The sequence below is a fragment of the Hevea brasiliensis genome, chromosome 14, assembly GCF_030052815.1.
Source record: "Hevea brasiliensis isolate MT/VB/25A 57/8 chromosome 14, ASM3005281v1, whole genome shotgun sequence".
Lineage (NCBI taxonomy): Eukaryota > Viridiplantae > Streptophyta > Magnoliopsida > Malpighiales > Euphorbiaceae > Hevea > Hevea brasiliensis.
In genome coordinates, this window is record NC_079506.1 from 22,373,331 (window position 1) to 22,379,948 (window position 6,618).

Below are 6,618 nucleotides of genomic sequence, written 5' to 3' on the forward strand. Positions count from 1 at the left end.
ACCCCTTAGTGAGCCTCCCGTGCGCGCTAATCCAAAAAAAAGGAAATTTTTCTTGTTTAAACTTCATTTATTATGAACTCAAGACACAAGATAAATAATGAGATTTATCAGTTAAATACATTAATTTTATATATTTATATTTTGAGTTTATGATAGATCAGATTTGTGCAAGAATTTCTTTTGTCACGACCCAAATTATGGGTTGGACGGGTACTAGGACTTGGGTCAGCATAAAGCCCCCGAAGTCCATAGTAAGTCTAATTATTTCTAACCCAATCATAAAACCCATAAATATAATTTAATTTCAAGAAGACAAACGGACAAAGTTTAGTCATAAAGTGGACTATCAAACATGGAGTATTAACTCAGCCGACTTGTAAACACAAAATATCATAATCTGGGGAGCTCAGCTCACCCTCATAATCTTTAAAGCAGATAAATAATCAAATGGGAGCTCAGCTCTTTCGTCCAAATGAATAATCATCCCATGCATCCAAGTATATTCACATAATAAGTTTACAACACTAAAAGATTAAGTTATTACAATCCCAGACAAGATTAATACACTACTGGTGCATACAGAGTTCTAAAATATGAATCAATAAAATAAAAACACAATTAAACTTCTTCTGGTAAACTTGCGAGAAAGAAAGTAGGTTATTCTCAAAAAGTCCACCTGTCACCTGAGGAAAAATAGTTAAACAGATAAGTGTTCGACTCATAGAGTAAGATATTGATTTTAAATATAATTTCTATAACTATCTAAACCTAATGCATTCCTATGTATGAAATGTAATATATTCACATAATTTCAAATAATTCAAACAACATTTGCACAAAAGATAATTTGGAGCACTCACACACTCGTGTGTCACATCAATAAATATATATGAGAGCTGATCACTTATACAGCTCTCTTAATTCCAATACCTGCTAGCTGGGTGATGGTTGTCGATTCCACCAAAATTTAACTGAAATTACTAGTAATGAAATATTTTTTGAATGAATGCAATAAGTAGTAATTCAGGTCGAACCCTAGAGACTGAGTTATTTAATTTCATGCACGTGTGTAACAGAATTTAAAAAAAAAAAAAAAAAGGTGGGGGGGGGGGGGAAGGTTGTAACACTAAATCAGAAGAAATCAAGTTCAGAAATTAAAGAGCTAAATTTAGGTATAAAACTCTTAATTTAAACAAACTTTAGTCCAAGGTAATTCGCATTCCAATGCATGACTCGATCATAGACAAAAGAAATATAATTATCTCTTATTGAATACTTAACGTAGATTTACCAAACAGCGAGGTAAAACCCCTAACTTTCCTATACTCGTCAATTCGAGTCCAGCACTCTTATTGACTCTAATTATTAATTGAATTGGTATTAAGCAATCCTCATCAATTTAATAATTGCTTTAAAAACAGGAAGTAGTTAAGCTTGAACAATGATTTATAAAGCATAAATCATTTAATTCACCCTATTATTTCCTTAGGTTATTATCAAAAACTTGGATCATAATCAATAATATCTAATGGCTACTCACATTCAATCTTACACAATAATTATAAGTTATGAAGATGAACTAGCAATTAATCACATCAAACAATTAATTAATAGGCCTTTTTAGCAAATCATTCAATAGATCAAAAACAATAAAATCAAGAAACAATAGATATTCAAAAAAGCATAATTTAAATTAAGAACCTGATCTCACAAATCATGCATAAGAACTAGAATCCCTTGAACTGGATTTAGAAACTTAGCCGCTCATGTTCATGGCTTACAAAAAAAAAAGTAACATAATGAAGAAATCTAAAACTATGAACATGAATAGAGAATGAAAGTCTTCAAGGTGTGTCTCTCCGCTACAGCCAAAGATGATATTTATACTAAAAAACCTAATCCAAAGATAAGAACCAAACTTGAAAAATTTTTGAAATTCAAAAAGACAGATTCTCTGCTCTGCAATCACGACCAATTTTTAGCCACCTTCCTTCCGATTCTGTCTCTGACTTCTTCAGGAAAGTTGTAGCCCTGCTTCTTGGCTTTCCAACGAGTCCTCATTTGCCCAAATCGAAGGTCTACAGCCCAAGTTATGGGCTAAAAATCGAAACTGGTTCTGACAGATGATCCAGCCCATAAATTTGACTTCAATGCCATTTTTAACTACCAAAATGATGTAATCTTGTCTTCAGCCCTTCATAGAAATTGTAGAGGTGGTTCTTAAGGTTCAATTGGGCCTAGGTTTGCTTCTTGGACATCTGGAGCTCCAGATATAAAATAAATATCAAAACTGGTTGTGACACATCAAGTGTAGGCTTTTATAATAGATTCATAGCTAATTTTGATAACCTTGAAGACTGATTTGGGTTTTGGTTCCTCTTTATCATTTGTAGTGCTCTGACTTAGCTTTTCAATGAATTAAACAGCATTGGATTTGGAGACCCACAACTTTAGAAACACTTGAAAAATACAGCAAATGTCAAATTAATGCAAATGCTGAAAGTTTCTCAATTTAACACAATTATTTCAACAACTCTCTATAAATATGCCTAATTGATAATTATACTTTAATCAACTGAATTAGGCATAAAAATACACTAAAAATACTAAATGTGATGGGAGTAAAAATATTAATTATGCACTTATCAAAATTTCTCCACACTTAGATGTTTGCATGTCCTCGGGCAACACCAAGCTGAACCAATCTTAAAATTCCAATGAAACACAGAATTTATACACTATGAAGCAAATGATAAGAAATCAAGAAGCATAACATATCAAGAAGCATAACATATCATAAACTGAAAGTATCTTAACAAACTCAATCTGAAATTAATAAAAATTTATCTTTCAAAAAGTAGCTCACTAAAAATGGTGGACACTCACATGGCACTGAAATCACTCAAGTGTTTAGGAGGGTTTAAAACATGCACTCAAATTCAATTCATGGAATGAAACTACCATATGCTTGTTTATTCATCAAATCTCCGTCACTTATTTCATATGCATAACATAAATCAAAAGGTCTTTAAATGTGGTTGTAATGGGGCTACGATAAAGGTATGGAAATAGGGATAAATGAAGTTAAAGAAATAACTAATAGAATATTGAAACAATCTTTATTTCTTCTATTCTTTCCCTTCACATATATGTCAATAAAGTCTAAAGAATCCCAAAACATTTTTTTGTTTTTTAGCATGTAGCATTAGCACCCATGCTAATTATTTCTTTTCAACTTCTTCTTCTTCCTTTTTTTTTTAAAAAAAAAAAAAAAAACTTACAACAACTCACATATTGCACCCCATACAATATTGTCAAAATTCAATTTATTGCATTTCAAATGCTCTATTTGTTCTTAGGTAATAAAGAAGATAGAAAGAATAAGGTTTAGGCTCATATTCCAAGTTTTAACAAAGAAAATGTATAATTTAAGCTCAAAGGGGCTCACTAAAGTCAATACATAAGGTTGGCTTTTTAAGGTAAAAATGGTTAAATCCTAATTTGCCTTTGTCATTTTTACATGTACATATAATCATGTGACCTCAATTGGATTAAAAGCAAGCTCTAGAGTAACAAATCATGAATGAATAACACTCACAAAAAAAATTAAGATTGACATATAAGAAGTCAATTTAAATCAAGGCTAAAAAAAAACTCACACAAGAAGTATTTCATCGTCCACCATTTTTAGCTTATCAACTAATCAAAATCAAAACTCAAGTTAATTATAAGCCTGAATATGCAAGTTCATTGATTCAATCATGTTTGCATCTCTCAAACTTCATCAATTTTTTTCATAACATAAGAACTCTGTAAACCATTGAAAATATCAAAACCTTTCCTCCACACTTAAAACTTACATTGTCCCAAATGTAAAGCCCAAATGCAAAAGAAAAAAAAAATCTTAGAAAATAAAATAAGATAAGGGAAAGAAAACAAATCTGATTGTGGCTAACAAGCCACCCATGAGTTTCCTCCCAAGTAGCGCCTTTGTTTAACGTTGTTAGCTCGACATGGCAAAGCTCCTTAATCTAAATAAATTGGGTTACTCAATTTGAGCTCCTCCAATAAATGCTATTGAAACCCCTCATAAAATGGTTTGAGTCTATGAACGTTGACCTTGAACACCTTGTTAGTTCCTAAACTTTGAATTTCAACTACCCCATAAGGAAACACATTAATAACAATAAAGGGGGTAATCCAATGAGAACGCAACCTAACAGGCATCAGCTTCAATATGGAATTATACAACAAAACTTTTTGCCCAATCACAAACTGCTTCCTTAGAATTAGTTTGTCATGGAATGCCTTGGTCTTTTCTTTATAGATCCTAGAATTCTCATAAGCCTCAAGTCGAATTTCCTCTAATTCATGCAATTGTAATTTTCTTTCTAACTCATCCTCCATGCTTAACTCAAAAACATCCTGCACAAATGTATCAACAACATTAATAGAAAAGACAAAATGATCATCAGCAGGATACTTCATGGCATCAAAGATATTAAATTTGACAGTCTCTCCATCAGACTCCATAGTTAAGGTACCATCATCCACATCAATTTTTGTCTTGGTAGTTTTTAGGAAAGGTCTTCCGAACAAAATCAAAGCTGAGTTTGATGAGGGAGCACTATCCTCCATATCCAAAATGTAGAAATCTACAAGAAAATTTAACTCTCCAACCTGCACCAAAATATCCTCAACTACTCCCAATGGGTAAGCATTAGAACGATCAGCTAACTGAATAATGACACTGGTTTCTTTCAATGAACCCAAATTTAAAGTTTGAAAAACTGAATATGATATAACATTAATAGATGCTCCTAAATCTACCATTACACGTTCAAATCTAGAATCACCTATTTTGCAGGGAATAGAAAACAAACCTGGATCCTTACACTTAGGGGATAATTTTCGCTGAATTAATGCTGACACATTTTCCCCAACACTGATCTTCTCATTATTCCTTAACTTGCGCCTTGTCCCCAACATTGATATTCTCATTATTCCTCAACTTGCCCCTTGTAGTGCATAATTCCTTAAGAAATTTAGCATACCTGGGGACTTATTTGATCGCATCAAGTAAAGGTATATTGACATCTACCTTTCTGAAAGTCTCTAAAATCTCTTTCTCTTATTCTTCACTCTTAGTCTTGGCCAACTTGCTAGGGAATGCAAGGAGAAAAGAATTATTATCCTTATTCAGTTCAAGTTCAATATTTACCTCAACTTCATGAACTTTAGACTCTTTTTCTCCTTGCTTCTTCTTTTTCATGGACTCATGTGGAGTCTGATTATCAACTTCTTTCCCACTCCGCAACACTATAGCACTTGCATTTTCTTTGGGATTCATAACTGTTTGTGATGTAAGCTTTCCAGAACCTTGAGCTTCAAGCTTACTCACAAATGAAGCTAACTGACTAATTTGCCTCTCTATGTTTTGAATGCTATTTCTGGTCTCCTGTTGAAACTGTTGTGTATTGCTAGCCAAAGCCTTAATAATTTCATCGAGTGACATACCTTGATTTGAGGGGGGCGGAGGTGGTTGATTCACTTGTGGTCTCTGCTGCTAATATCGATTTTGTACTGGTTGATTCCCATAACTCAAATTGGGATGATCTCGCCATCCCGAATTATAAGTATTAGAAAAATGGTCATACCTGCTTTGTGGTTGTCCATAATTTCCTACTGCATCAGCATGTTGCATTGATTTATCCTCTTGTAATGTAGGACACATGTCAGTAGCATGACTCGAACCCGAACAAATTTCACATACCTTAACTGTTTGCATGTTCCCTACAGCCAATTACCTCACCAAAGAAGTTAAATCAGAAATCTGTTTCTCAAGGTTAGATGTACTTACCTCATTAACCTTCTTAGGTGTGTGATCCATTCTCATTCCAAACTGCTGAGAGTTTGCTGCCATGTTGGCAATCAGCCTCCTTGCATCTTCTGGTGTCTTGTCAACCAAAGCTCCTCCACTAGCATCATCTATCACACTACAGTCTATTGGTAGAAGTCCCTCATAGAAATACTGAATCAAAAGCTGCTCACTTATTTGATGATGGGGACAACTTGCACACAGCTTCTTAAATCGCTCCCAATACTTATACAAACTCTCTCCATTATACTTCCGGATGCCACAAATTTCTTTTCTTATGTTAGCAGCACGGGAAGCAGGAAAATACTTCTTCAAAAATATCCGCTTTGTTTCATTCCATGAGTTGATAGATCCAGAAGGAAGGTAATACAACCAATCCTTAGCTGTGCCTTCCAGTGAGAAAGGGAAAGCTTGAAGCTTAATTTGGTCCTCTGAAACACCTTGAGATTTCATGCTGGAACACACAACATGAAATTCCTTTAAATGCTTATGTGGAAAGCTCGAAACTTAATTTGGTCCTCTGAAACACCTTGAGATTTCATGCTGGAACACACAACATGAAATTCCTTTAAATGCTTATGTGGATCCTTACCTGAAAGACCATGAAACTTAGGCAACAAATGGATTAGTTCAGAATTTAACTCAAAAGTAACATTTACACCAGGGAATTGAATACACAAAGGCTGTTGGTTTAGATCAGGAGCAGCCAACTCTTTCAAAATCATAGAAGCCATGGTTTC

At 33.7% G+C, this 6,618-nt stretch overlaps 1 non-coding gene across 1 annotated transcript; it reads left to right on the forward strand.

Moving 5' to 3' along the window:
- The first annotated feature begins 6,053 nt into the window (after positions 1-6,053).
- Positions 6,054-6,160, forward strand: LOC131173661 (small nucleolar RNA R71). Its single transcript, XR_009143974.1, has one exon. It is a non-coding gene; the product is annotated as a small nucleolar RNA R71 (small nucleolar RNA).
- Positions 6,161-6,618: the final 458 nt, after the last annotated feature.